This window comes from Schistocerca americana, chromosome X (genome assembly GCF_021461395.2).
Source record: "Schistocerca americana isolate TAMUIC-IGC-003095 chromosome X, iqSchAmer2.1, whole genome shotgun sequence".
NCBI classification, from domain to species: Eukaryota; Metazoa; Arthropoda; class Insecta; order Orthoptera; family Acrididae; genus Schistocerca; species Schistocerca americana.
In genome coordinates this window covers 285,472,098-285,486,818 of record NC_060130.1, presented here as the reverse complement: position 1 = coordinate 285,486,818, position 14,721 = coordinate 285,472,098, and positions in this window count along the sequence as shown.

Genomic DNA, 14,721 nt, shown 5'->3' with positions numbered 1-14,721 from the left:
CTACGGTCGCAGGTTCGAATCCTGCCTCGGGCATGGATGTTTGTGATGTCCTTAGGTTAGTTAAGTTTAACTAGTTCTAAGTTCTAGGGGACTAATGACCTCAGCAGTTGAGTCCCATAGTGCTCAGAGCCTTTTTTTTTTTTTTTTTTTGAATTTCTATTGTGTTTTGATATGTAAGTCTCGTAACATGATTTACACTCAGAAATAAGAATTTAAGCCTGGATCAAACTATGTGAAATGTTGTTGATGTTGTGGTCTTCAGTCCTGAGACTGGTTTGATGCAGCTCTCCATGCTACTCTATCCTGTGCAAGCTTCTTCATCTCCCAGTACCTACTGCAACCTACATCCTTCTGAATCTGCTTAGTGTATTGATCTCTTGGTCTCCCTCTACGATTTTTACCCTCCACGCTGCCCTCCAATGCTAAATTTGTGATCCCTTGATGCCTCAAAACATGTCCTACCAACCGATCCCTTCTTCTAGTCAAGTTGTGCCACAAGCTCTTCTTCTCCCCAATTCTATTCAATACCTCCTCATTAGTTACGTGATCTACCGATCTAATCTTCAGCATTCTCCTGTAGCACCACATTTCGAAAGCTTCTATTCTCTTCTTGTCCGAACTATTTATCGTCCATGTTTCACTTCCATACATGGCTACACTCCATACAAATACTTTCAGAAACGACTTCCTGACACTTAAATCTATACTCGATGTTAACAAATTTCTCTTCTTCAGAAACGATTTCCTTGCCATTGCCAGTCTACATTTTATATCCACCCTACTTCGACCATCATCAGTTATTTTACTCCCTAAATAGCAAAACTCCTTTACTACTTTAAGTGTCTCATTTCCTAATCTAATCCCCTCAGCATCACCCGATTTAATTTGACTACATTCCATTATCCTCGTTTTGCTTTTGTTGATGTTCATCTTATAACCTCCTTTCAAGACACTGTCCATTCCGTTCAATTGCTCTTCCAAGTCCTTTGCTGTCTCTGACAGAATTACAATGTCATCGGCGAACCTCAAAGTTTTTACTTCTTCTCCAAGAATTTTAATACCTACTCCGAATTTTTCTTTTGTTTCCTTTATGTGAAATACCAGTATCAAATGTTGGTTTTCCATACAAAAAGTTTACCACAGTTTTTGTAGATGTTCATAATAAATGTTTTTTTTTTACATTGACAATTATACAGTGTGCCCCACCTAACTCTGCCACTTCGTACGTTTCCGCTAGGAAATAAAATGTGAAAACTGCAGTTGGCCAGGGATGCACATAGGTTAGGTGCTCAAAGAATGGGAAGCAATGCATAATCCATAAAGATCAAGAAACACCACCTTCACCACAAAGTTAGGCTTTTTTTAAGCGGCACGTGTACATTTTTCCCACAGAAATGAAAAACAGAGGTACTGTTAATGATGGGAGACTTAGTTTCATTGTTCTAAACCTCATACATTCTGAAATGTTAGACTTTGAAGGATGGCAAGGCGCCGCGGTTTCTGCAGTAATGCAGAGAGCAAGGGTTGGCAGCACTGCCCTGCAGCGAGCTGTAAACAGACCACAATCAGAGCACACATTCCACGTACAATGTTCAGTCTACTAGTATCTCCTGCTCGGTCCTGCTGTACTGCTGTCCGTGTCAAACAGAAAAACACACCACGATGCATTTCATACACGTTTCGGACAGTGCTCTCCCTGTTTTGGTGTGGCTTGTGACATTAGTGGCCGTCTCGTCGATATGCCGATCTTAAGCAATGAAGAATGGCTCATATATGATGTTAATCTACGTTACATGTCAGAGAAACGCGACCACAGCTGCAGCAGTGTACACTGAACGCGATCCATATCGACGGAGACATTCACGTCGTACCTTTTCCAACACATGCACAAGTATCATGGAAACAGGCAGATGGGCACGCAAAAAGCGTCACGTACAAACACAGTAACTAACAATGACAAAGAAATTGCTGTGGCTACTGAAGCACCCAATCCCGAGGTGAGAGTACGACAGATGACACGCTGTTCTAGAATAAGTCGTAGCAGTGTGAGGAGAATTTTGCATAGCCGTACTTTCCATCCGTATCATATCTCACTCCACCAAGAACTGTACGGGAATGACTTTGAATCCCGCAATGAATTCTGTCGTTTTGCACTTCAGCGGTTGAAAGGTCATCCTAACTTCCGATGTGATACGTTGTCTACCGGTGAAGCTTGTTCACAAATCATGGTCATGTCAGTTTGCGAAAACGTACTACTGGTCTGTGCAAAAACGCCACTTTCTTCACGCATCTGCTCATCAACGACAGTCGGGTGTCAATGTTTGGTTCGGCATCATTGGTACCCGCATTGTAGGTCTGTGGTTCTATTGGGGAACGTCACCGAACTTCAGTAATTCCCACTATACCTAACTTTAACCTATTCATTTCCCTTTTTCAGTTTTCTAACCTAGCTGCCTGATTAAGGGATCTGACATTCCACGCTGAGATCCGTAGTATGCCAGTTTTCTTTCTCCTGATAACGACGTCCTCCTGAGTAGTCCCCGCCCGGAGATCCGAATGGGTGACTATTTTACCTCCTGAATATTTTACCCAAGAGGACGCTATTATCATTTAACCATACAGTAAAGCTGCATGACCTCGGGACAAATTACGGCTGTAGTTTCCCCTTGCTTTTAGCCGTTCGCAATACAAGCACAGCAAGGCAGTTTTGGTTAATGTTACAAGGCCAGATCAGTCAATTGTCCAGACTGTTGGCCCTGCAACTACTGAAAAGGCTGCTGCCCCTCTTCAGGAACAACACGTTTGTCTGGCCTCTGAACAGATACCCCTCCAGTGTGGTTGCACCTACAGTACGGCTATCTTTAACGGTGAGGCACGCAAGCCTCCCTACCAACGGCAAGGCCCATGGTTCATTGGGTGAAGGGGGGGGGGGCGGTGGGAGGGAGCGGTTGTATATAATTTCTAAATATGGAGCTATTGTAACAGCATACGCTGAAAGGAACTTGACTGGTATACAATCTGGACTGAAGGCCTTGCCTTTGTTAAGTGATTTAAGCTTCTTTGCCACACCGAGGATATCTACTTCTATGTTTCTCATCTAGGTAGTTGTTCTTGATTGGAATTCAGGAATATTTATTTCACCTTCTTTGGTGAAGTAGTTTCGAAAAACTGTGTTTAATAACTCTGTTTTAGTGTCACTGTCATCAGTGGCTTCACCGTTGTTATCGCGCAGTGAATGTATTGACTGCATTTTGCTTTATGTATGACCAGAATCTCTTTGGGTTTTCTGCCAGATTATTAAAAGCATCTGGCATTGAAGTACGCGCTATATTTCTATCTTCTGCAAAACTTTGCCAATCGTGGGGATTCTTCGCTCGTTTAAATTTAGCGTGCTTTTTTCGTGGCTTCTGCAACAGCTATCTGACCCGTTTTGTGTACCTTGGGGGGATCAGTAACATGACTTATTAATTTATACGGTATACAAGGTGGTTCGTAAGCTCAAAGGAGGACATCAAATGATACTACACGTGACCTACAGCCCCGCCATCTTGGATGGGGCGGGGGGCAACTTCTAAATCTTAAATATAAACACCCATATTTTATTGCAGATTCCATAAAAAAGTAATCAAGTTTTGTCTGAAACATTTTTAAACCATTGACAGATGTCGCTGAAATCGAGAAAAAAGCAAAATTGATTTATTTAGAATTATCCGAGAAAGACGCATCGATTAAAAATGTGCACCAATTCTTTCGTTACGCCAAATTAAGCTATTTTTGTACAAAATGTACTGAATCCTACTTTTAGCGTTACGCAGGAACAACGATATGGACGTAGTAGAATGATGTTCCCATGGGGTACTTCATTAGTGTGAGTCCAAAAATGGTTCAAATGGCTCTGAGCACTATGGGACTTAACTTCTGAGGTCATCAGTCCCCTAGAACTTAGAACTACTTAAACCTAACTAACCTATGGACATCACACACATCCATGTCCGAGGCAGGATTCGAACCTGCAACAGTAACAGCGGCGCGGTTCTGGACGGAAGCGCCTAGAACCGCTCGTCCACAGTGGCCAGCTGTGTGAGTCACTCTGCCTCTCACATGTTGGGGTGCTTCATTACTGTGAGCCCCCTTGCCCTTCACAATTATGGTGCTTAATTAATGAAATTAGCCACGAAGAAATTGTTCAAAATTATCCCCATTTGCTTCAATTCATAAAGTCAATCGTCTGCGAATGTTGTCCAAAGTTTTGAGCAGTACATCCCGTGGTATGGCTGCACACGCGCTTCGAATCGTTGCTCCGTATCGTTTCTGGTTGTGGGCTATCCTTCATAGGCAATATTTTTTAAATAACACTACAAGAAAAAATCAGGTGATGTTAGGTCTTGTGAACGTATACGTCACTAAATTGATCCGCCGCGTCCTATCCACCGACCAGGGCACAGTAAATTTAAAATGTTCCGCACATTTTTAGCAAAATGGGGAGCTGCTCCGTCCTGTTGGAACCACATTCATTGCCTAGTTTCTAAATCAACATCTTCCATTAGCTCCAAAAAATCATCGCAGAGAAGTTGTAAATAAGTTTCCCTAGTAACATTTCGGTCAAAAAATTACGGTCCTGTCAAGTAACCGTTTAAAATTCCACACCAGACCATTAACGGCAATTTGTGTTGATTTTCAACGGGTCTGTGCCAGAGTGGATTGACGGGGGACGAATAATGACAATCATGACGATTTATTTCGCCATTGTTTTTGAATAAGGCTTCATCGGTGAACATAACGTATCTAAAAATCATTGTCACCTCTTATCATCTCCAAGACTCATTGGCAGAAATAGTCGCGTATTTGCATATCTTTCGGCGTTAATGCCTGTGTCAGTTTGATATGATACGCATGATATTTATGTGCCTTCAATATCCTCAAAACAGTTGATTTCGGTATTCCAGTTTGTCTCTGAATCGCACGACTACTAATTTAGGGATCAAGTTGAACACAGGCGAGAACGGTACGAGCGTCATTTTCATTGTACAGGCGATGACGAGGTGGACGGTGCATGTATCCATTTCGAGCTCGTTGAGAGCAATTTCGAATTATGTCTTCACTTGAATGTTGTCTGTTTGGGAAACGATCCGCATAAAACTGCACAACTGCATTGTAATTGTTATAGCATTCACCTAAAATTAACATCATATCAACAATCTCTGTACCGAGCGAGGTGGCGCAGTGGTTAGCACACTGGACTCGCATTCGGGAGGACGACGGTTCAATCCCGCGTCCGGCCATCCTGATTTAGGTTTTCCGTGATTTCCCTAAATCGCTCCAGGCAAATGCCGGGATGGTTCCTTTGAAAGGGCACGGCCGACTTCCTTCCCCGTCTTTCCCTAAACCGATGAGACCGATGACCTCGCAGTTTGGTCTCTTCCCCCAAAACAACCCAACCCAACAATCTCTGTAGAAGGGTAGTGAGCCATGTTTCGTTAAAGAATTATTTACTTTCGTCAGTTGATGTTCACGGTTCACAATCTGAAAGTGAAGTGACGTCTGATCACATTGCACCGACCTTGCACCACTGAGACATAGTTCGCAGTTTGGCCACGGTAGCGCTACAGTCGGGTGAGTAATGCAATTGTGAAGAGTTCCCTAACGAGATTTTAATACCATTCCGCCTCCCTCCATCAAAAACTGTGGCGGGTAGGACACATTTTGTAAAAATATAGCTTAATTTTGCGTAATGAAAGAGTTGATGTACAGTTAGTATCGATTTCATGCGTCCTGCTCGTGTCATTCTAAATAAATCGGAGTTCCTCCACAATTTTAGTTTTTCTTGATTTCAGCGCCATCTGTCAATGGCTTAAAAACATGTTATAGAGAAATCTGTAATAAAAATGGGTGTTTCCATTTAAGATTTAAAAGTTGCCCCACACCCCACCCAAGGGGTTATGTGTAGTACCATTTGATGTCCCCCTTTGAGCTTACGAACTTGTCTTACCCACTATTTTTACCTGATGTATAGTTTTCGAGATAATCTCATCCAAAACTTCAGATGGACCACCCTGTATATCTCTCAATTGCCGTCGATATTATTTCTCTGAAATCATTCCTCATCTTTTCTACGTTTACATGATCAGATCGGAAGGAGTGAAGACTAACTTATAATTTTTCGAGCATATCGAGGATAGATTGAAGTCACCCCTGACTATAATTGTATGTGTGGGGTACCTATTTGAAAATAAGTTCTCCGCTGCACCGTCATGGAATTTAGGATCGATAAACCTCGAGAAGATGAGTGTTGTGGTGTTGTTGCGAAATATAAACTGTACCTACGAGCTCGGGCGGCTGCTGAGGCGGCGAGATCTGCGGGAGCCCTCTCTCGTGCAACAGGTTGGCGTGACAGTGCAGGCCACGGACTAACTTTATCAAGTTTTACGCCCCAGGGACTCCCCATTCGGCCCGCTTTGAACGCTGCTACAGGAAATTATATTACCAATTTTCACTTTTCCGTCTCCTCTATAAGATACGATCAAAGTCGCGGCCTAACTGTCTGGCATCAGAATCTATAACAGAACTGAATGGTAGGTATGGGATGCGTTTCTCGGACGATTTCCTAGAGAAGGATAGCAATGACAGTTTCTCGGCCTGGCAGTGTAAGATACGTAATTTCGATCCAAAAAGCGTTTATTTTTGTCCTGACATACCTACCTACTGCTGCCATAATACCATTTATTTTACTTTCAGTCATAAATTGCACTGAAAGTGGAAATGAGTGGAAGGTATGGAGTTCTATGTGTGCTAGAATCGATAAATGTTTCAACGATTCCTGCTTAAAATGCCTCAGTTTTGGTACTGAAAATGCAGCTTTGACTGTAATTGCACTGTTCTGAAAAAAGACAACTTTTTCGGCTATAGCCTAAGCCTACTTTCATGTAGTTTTTCATCCAGTTGGTGGAAAAGCCCTGTATAGAACTATTATTGTTTCGCCCCTCATTGTTACAAGTGAGAATAATATCATTTGTGTTACAAAAAACGACGGCCATAACCCTTTGTTAAAGGTGAAATGAACTTCGCTGCTTTGATGTGTGCGCACACGCTCCAATCGACTAATCTGGTTCCTATTTCGCAACGAGAGTGAATTGGTGGTCACGTGTACCATGTATATTAACAAATCGTATTAAAAATGATTTTTGTTCATTAGAAAAGGTTCGACCATCACAGAGAAAATAACTGTTATATTTGCTTTTGGTCGGCGTTCTTCAAAGGCGGCATCCTTATCGCACAAAGCTATCATCTCTCACACTCATTCAAAATGTAACGTACTCTTTCTTATGATAGTACTTCTGCGCTATTCTCTATCAAAAGGAAGAGCACGAAAGATTTTGCAAGATTTTCACTCAGAGAAACAATAAAAGGTGTTCTAAGAAAACGACGTTCCACATTAGCAATCACAGACCAGAAATTCGGGAATATTCAAAACACTGTATCGGACGATCAGCGATTACATGTACAGTTATGCTAAAAAGCATCCGAACGACCTGAATTGCATTTAGCCTTATTCACATGCAACCAGCCTACCGCAGCTGTCTAGCAGGTCCTCTAATCGCTCCTTGGTACAGTCATTTGACTATTGAAAATGGTTCCAACAAGTCACCACTAGAAAACACTGCTCTGTATCGCAATAACTCAAGATGTAAAGTAATACCATGATACTAGAAATATCAGGGAACACCTTATCACAGATAAGACTGTCATTAAGGCTCGTAAGCTCACATTTATTGCAATAAATGACATACCTGATGTGGTGTCACCGCCAGACACCACACTTGCTAGGTGGTAGCTTTTAAATCGGCCGCGGTCCGGTAGTATACGTCGGACCCGCGTGTCGCCACTGTCAGTGATAGCAGACCGAGCGCCACCACACGGCAGGTCTAGAGAGACGTACTAGCACTCGCCCCAGTTGTACAGACGACTTTACCAGAAGGGGATCAATGACAATTACGCTCTCATTTGCCGAGACGATAGTTAGTATAGCCTTCAGCTACATTTGCTACGACCTAGCAAGGCGCCGTATTCAATTGATAATTAATATTATGAAGCATGTACCTTAACGAGGGATGTTCTACAATTATGGATTAAAGTTAAGTATTCCAGAAGCTACGAACTTTTCTTTATAGCGTTCATTACGTATCCTGTTTCAGACCTCACGCCAGCCTGCGTGAGTTTAAGCTCGTGCCTTTCGGCTTCCTCTCATTGTGTCTAGGCTGTCTTGTCTAGAGACAACATTTTTGGCGACTCGGATACAAACGGTCGTATTGCTCTAATTTACTTGTGTCATGGCTTCACCACAATCTCCAGATGTACTGTCCAAATTTTATTGCTTGCAGAATCAGCAGACGCAGGCGTTATTGGATGCCCTTGGACAGCTCGTCCAGGGTCAACGTGCAATGCAAACCGATGCGACAGCCGCCGCTCCACCGCTCCCGCAGCCACAACACGCAGTTGCACCACCTTTTTGGCATTTTGATGCGGCCATGGAAAGCTGGACGGAGTGGTCACGCCAATTTGGATTTCATCTCGCCGCCTACAGAATTCAAGGTAATGAGCGGCAGCCTCACTTATTGTCATGTGTCGGCGTCCAGACGTACCATGTGATAGTGAAATTATTTCCCCGACGTGACATAGCAACTCTGTCCTACGACGAAATTTTGTCAGCATTAGATGCATATTTCAAGGGATCCGTCAATGTAGTTGCAAAAAGGTATACATTCTTTCGTACAAAACGTACGGCCGGTCAGACTAATAGGGAGTGGGTTGCAACATTGCAAGGCCTTACAAGGGATTGTGCTTTCGAGTGTGAATGTGGACTCCCTTATTCAGATACTATGGTACGTGATGCAATTGCACAGAACGTTTCTGATGTTCGTATACGGGAGCAAATTTTGAAACTAGTCAATCCCTCCCTTCAACAAGTGATGGACATATTGGATAGGCAAGACACACTTGACTTTGCTCAGGAATCATTTGCAACTGCGCCAGCCGTGTGTCACGTTAACCGGCCCGCCGGGCGAGCTGCACAGAACAGTAAACAGCCCTCGCGCTCGTCCGCGAAGCTGCCGCCAAGCTCTCCGCTACGTTTGCCGCTCAAGCACGCAAATGCAGTGATAAAATCATGCCCACGGTGTGCTACTAGACATTCGCGTGAAAATTGCCCGTCACGCCACGCTATTTGCTTTTTCTGTAATAAAAAAGGACATGTTCAGCGTGTTTGCCAGAAAAAGCTCAGATTGGACACTAACAACCGTTCCAGGCCCTTTGCTTCGCGCCGGAATCGAACCAAGAATACTCCGGCTCGTGAACCTTCGCCCATGGACATTCATGTAGTGAATTCCACTCCGCCCAGTGCCACTCTCTCTAACAGTGACTGTGTGCGTCCCACAAAAAGTGTGCGTCGACGTCGCCGAAAATCACGTCAATTAGCAAGTGATGCTGTACCTGTATCAGTTCAATTTGCACGAGACAGTCGCTCTTGTCGTCAGCAGGACAATAAACTTTTTGTAGACTTGGATATTCTTGGCCACGTGATACCATTCCAGCTCGATACCGGAGCTGCAGTTTCATTGATCAATAAAGACACATACAAACAACTGGGCACACCTCCCTTGCGTGCCGCAAATGTTAAGCTAACTACATATTCAGGTCACAAGATCCCTGTGTTAGGACAGTGCAGCCTTCTTGCCACATACAAGGGACAAACAAAACTTGTGTCTTTTTACGTCCTTCGTTCTTCTTCTGCTGTGAACTTGTTAGGTTTAGATTTATTTCAGTTGTTTAACTTGTCTATAGTCAATCAGGTCCTATCAGTGAACCAGACTGTGCCTTCAGCCAGTGTTTCTAGTCTATGTGCATAATTTGCAGACATTTTTGCACCGGGCCTTGGTTGCGCTAAGAACTATAAAGCACGTTTGGAACTGAAAGTAAACGCGCAACCGAAATTTTTCAGAGCGCGCAATGTTCCCCACGCATTGCATGATGAGGTCGCAAGAACATTACACGATTTGGAATCACAAGGTGTGATTGAACGTGTGCAAGCTTCTCTCTGGGCATCACCCTTAGTCATTTTGCCAAAACTTTCCGGGAAATTGAGACTTTGTGTGGACTTCAAGGCAACAGTGAATCCACAATTAGTGACTGCAACTTATCCTTTACCCCGCCCGGAAGATCTTTTTGACAAACTGTGCCCGGGTAAATATTTTTCGAAGTTGGACCTGGCAGATGCGTACTTGCAAATACCTCTGGCCGACGAATCTCGGCACGTCTTGGTGGTTAACACGCATCTTGGTTTGTATAGGTTCAAAAGACTGCCATTCGGGTGTGCATCCGCCCCTGCATTGTTTCAGCAATATCTGCAAACTGTTTGTGCCTCGGTCCCTACTGCAGCAAACTATCTGGACGATATTGTGATCTCCGGAAAGACGGAAGAAGAACATTTAGCCAATCTCTGAACATTATTGTAGGTCTTGCGACAACATGGTCTTTGCTTGCGGAAGGACAAATGTGTGTTTTTTGCTCGTGACTTACCATATTTGGGACATGTAATCAATGCACAAGGCATACATCCGAGTCCAGAGCACCTCCGTGCCATACAGGACTGGCCTTCGCCGCAGAATTTGAAGCAGCTACAGAGTGTGCTGGGAAAAATTAACTATTATCATAAATATATCCCGCATGCCTCTTCCATTTCAGCTCCGCTTCATCACTTACGCCGTAAAGGTGTTCCGTTCGTCTGGACGACGGAATGCGAACGCGCCTTTCGCCAGTTGAATTCGGCGTTGCTTTCAAATACTTGCTTTACGCCATTCGATCCCCAGAAACCCCTTTTGTTGATGGTCGATGCATCGGATTTCGGGATCGGTGCTGTGCTTGCGCACAAAGATGGCTCGCTCAATCGCCCTATTGCCTTTGCGTCGAAATTGCTGTCGTCTGCGCAAAGAAATTATTCACAGATTGTGAAAGAAGCTTTGGCTCTCGTATTTGGTGTTACTAAGTTTCACGATTTCTTGTATGGTCGTCACTTTACCATCATCACAGACCACAAACCTTTGACATCGCTTTTTCATCTGAACAAGCCTGTACCTCCACGTACAGCGCAGAAGTTCATTCGCTGGTCAATTTTCCTCTCGCAGTACCGCTACGATATCTTGTATCGGTCCACTGCTAACCACGGAAACGCCGCTGCGTTGTCCCGTTTGCCTGTTGCTGAGGATAGAGCATTCGATTCTTCTGAACTTGCTTGCATGTTCATTCATTCGGAAACCGATGACGTGGTCGAATCGTTTCCGATTGATTTTCGTCGTGTAGCTACAGCCACAGCTGCTGACCCTGTCCTTGCTACAGTTTTGCGTTTTGTTGCTACTCAATGGCCCTTGTCAAAGTCACGGATCGAGGATCCGTTGGTTCGTCGATTTTTTGCACACAAGGAGAGACTTTTTGTACGATGTGGTTTTTTTTTTTTTTGTTGCGATCTGATAATGATCAGTCCCGAGTCGTGGTTCCAAGTTCGTTACAGTCCTCTGTCTTACAGCTTCTCCACCAAGGACATTGGGGTATAGTGCGAACGAAATAACTTGCTCGTCAGCACTGTACTTGGTTCGGAATCGATGCTGCGATTACGAATATGTGCTCTTCTTGCACGGCGTGTGCCGAACAACAATCCGCACCACCGCGGAAATTCTTTGCATGGCCGAAAGCCACTTCCCCTTGGCAACGCTTACACATAGATTTTGCTGGTCCATTCTGGAATGCTCGATGGTTTGTTGTGGTAGATTCTTTCAGTAATTTTCCTTTTGTTGTCAGGATGTCTTCCACGACGTCATCTGCCACCATCCAAGCGTTATCCGCTATTTTTTGCGTTGAAGGTCTTCGACAGACTATTGTTTCCGACAATGGGCCACAATTCATGTCCGCAGAATTTCATTCATTCTGCAAGGCCAATGGTATTCAACATCTGACATCCGCGCCGTTTTCTCCTCAGTCCAACGGTGCCGCTGAACGATTCGTCCGCACTTTCAAGTCACAGATGTTGAAGTTGAAAGAGTCGCATTTTCGGGAGGACGCGTTATTGCTCTTTTTGTCTTCGTATCGCTCTCAGCCCCGAAATGGTCGCTCGCCGGCTGAGTTGCTCCACGGTCGTCCTCATCGAACCTTGATGTCTTTGCTGCATCCGCCGCATCAGGTTCCTGTGCCGCGGCAGACGCCTGCCTTTGCTCCAGGCGACGTTGTATACTATCGCAACTATCGAGGTTCACAGCGTTGGCTCGCAGGACGCGTTCTTTGCTGCCTCGGCCGCGCTATGTATCTGGTTTTGGGGGCCTCTGGTGATGTGCGTCGGCATCTCAATCAGCTGCGCCTCTGTCGTCGCACGGGTTCTGCTGCTCCCCGTCTGCTTTCAGCGACGTTGCCGTCCGGTCAGCGCCCTGGGGACCCATCTACTGGCTCGCCTCATCCCCAGGTGTTACCGACGCTGCCTTCCATTTTGCCCCATGGCGACGCGCCGCCACCGCGGCCGCCGCCGCCGCCTGTTCTCCTGCCGGCGCCGCCCGCAGTGGACGCTTCGCTGCAGCCACCAAGCGCCTCCCTGGGTCACGCGCCGCCGATCGCTTCCCGTGACCAGCTATCCTCCGACATGGACCTCTTGCCCGCTCCGGACCAGATGTCGTCTTCGCCCGTCGGGTACCCCGACGCGATGGAGGTCGAATCTTCAGCCCCATCTATCTCTTTACGGGCGCATACACCGCATGTTGGCGTGCACCCTGGACTAGATTTTCAGGCGTTTCCTAGCTCCCCTCGGACCGAACGGCAGGGTGCGGGTGGCACAGCCTCGCCTGTTGTTAGGCTCCCCACTTCGTCGCATACGTCAACATGGGGTCCTCCCCACGGCGGGCGGCAGCCTTATAACACAACCGTTCGCCGATTTGCGGGGGAGGAATGTGGTGTCACCGCCAGACACCACACTTGCTAGGTGGTAGCTTTTAAATCGGCCGCGGTCCGGTAGTATACGTCGGACCCGCGTGTCGCCACTGTCAGTGATAGCAGACCGAGCGCCACCACACGGCAGGTCTAGAGAGACGTACTAGCACTCGCCCCAGTTGTACAGACGACATTGCCAGAAGGTGATCACTGACAATTACGCTCTCATTTGCCGAGACGATAGTTAGCATAGCCTTCAGTTACATTTGCTACGACCTAGCATGGCGCCGTATTCAATTGATAATTAATATTATGAAGCATGTACCGTAACGAGGGATGTTCTACAATTCTGGATTAAAGTTAAGTATTCCAGAAGCTACGTACTTTTCTTTATGGCATTCATTACGTATCCTGTTTCAGACCTCACGCCAGCCTGCGTGAGTTTAAGCGCGTGCCTTTCGGCATCCTCTCACTGTGTCTAGGCTGTCTTGTCTAGACACAATACCTGAAATGTTACCACTGTCATTATTGCGTCAGATAGGTAATGCACGTAGTAAGTTCGTCGTATTCATGATTTCCTCTTCAAAGTAACATACCGTACTTGTTATTTAACACAAAATGTCATTACAAATTTTAGTTAATCACGAGCAGCTAGTTGAGAGTATGTATGAACTTCAAATGACACGACGAACCATCTCGTTCTGCATATGGATTCAAACCCAGGTCATACAGACTAAGATTTCGTGACTGACGGAAACTAACAGTCATTCCTGACTAGGCACACACAGAGTGAAGTACCTCGATTTTAGACAGTATCAGTTAGCAAATATCAACTTTAAATTACATAAAATAAACATTTTTAACGGACGCGAATTCCTACCCAGCATCTATTCTCCCTGTTAACGAACTACGAGAAATGTTAAATATTGATTCTTCATGAGTAACTTACTTGAAACGACGTGAGGTAAAGCTTTAGGTTGGACAGGGATTCGAACCCAGAACCTAATCGGATTCTTATCGAAGCACAATCAACTGTGACATACCTAATTTTCTCGGCAGTAGCTGGATGATTTAACTGAAAGGACGAGGCGAAACATTAATTTTTTCCTTCCCAGGACTTCAACTCGGCATCTATCGCTGTTATATTCTAGAGAAAACTAACGTTAAATTTGGGTTTGCTACACCAGCAGCGACATGTGAGCATGTTTGAAATAGAAATAATATGAGGAAGAGTTCAGTGCTGACTGGGAGTCGAACCACACACATATCGTTTCTACACACAAACAGACGTCAGCTAGCAAATTTTTCTCCACCAGCAGCTCGGAATAACATCCTTGAACTTACAGTGATCTCGCAAATAGTTACATGACTGACTGGGAATCAAAAAAGTCAGATATCGTTAGTGTGGACAACGAATGAAAATGTATTAAAAATCAAAATTATTATCCACCAGCAGATACGTGCTCTCATGCTAGAGCTTGATAATTCATAATGAAAACCTTAGTGCCGGGCCAGGATTCGAACCCATTCACACGCAATATGTAGAAATGTTGAGCAGTATTGGCACGAAGGGATCAAATTCCGTGTTAAGGGCGGTGTGAGTTGCATTCTCAGTTCAGAACCTATTTTATCGGCATCCAGAAGCTCAGATAAAAGATGGAATAAGTGTCCTGTGACCCTACATAACGTTTGTTTCGTCACTAGAAATAAATAACTAGTATAAGAAATGATAGAAAAATGGTTCAAATGGCTCTGAGCACT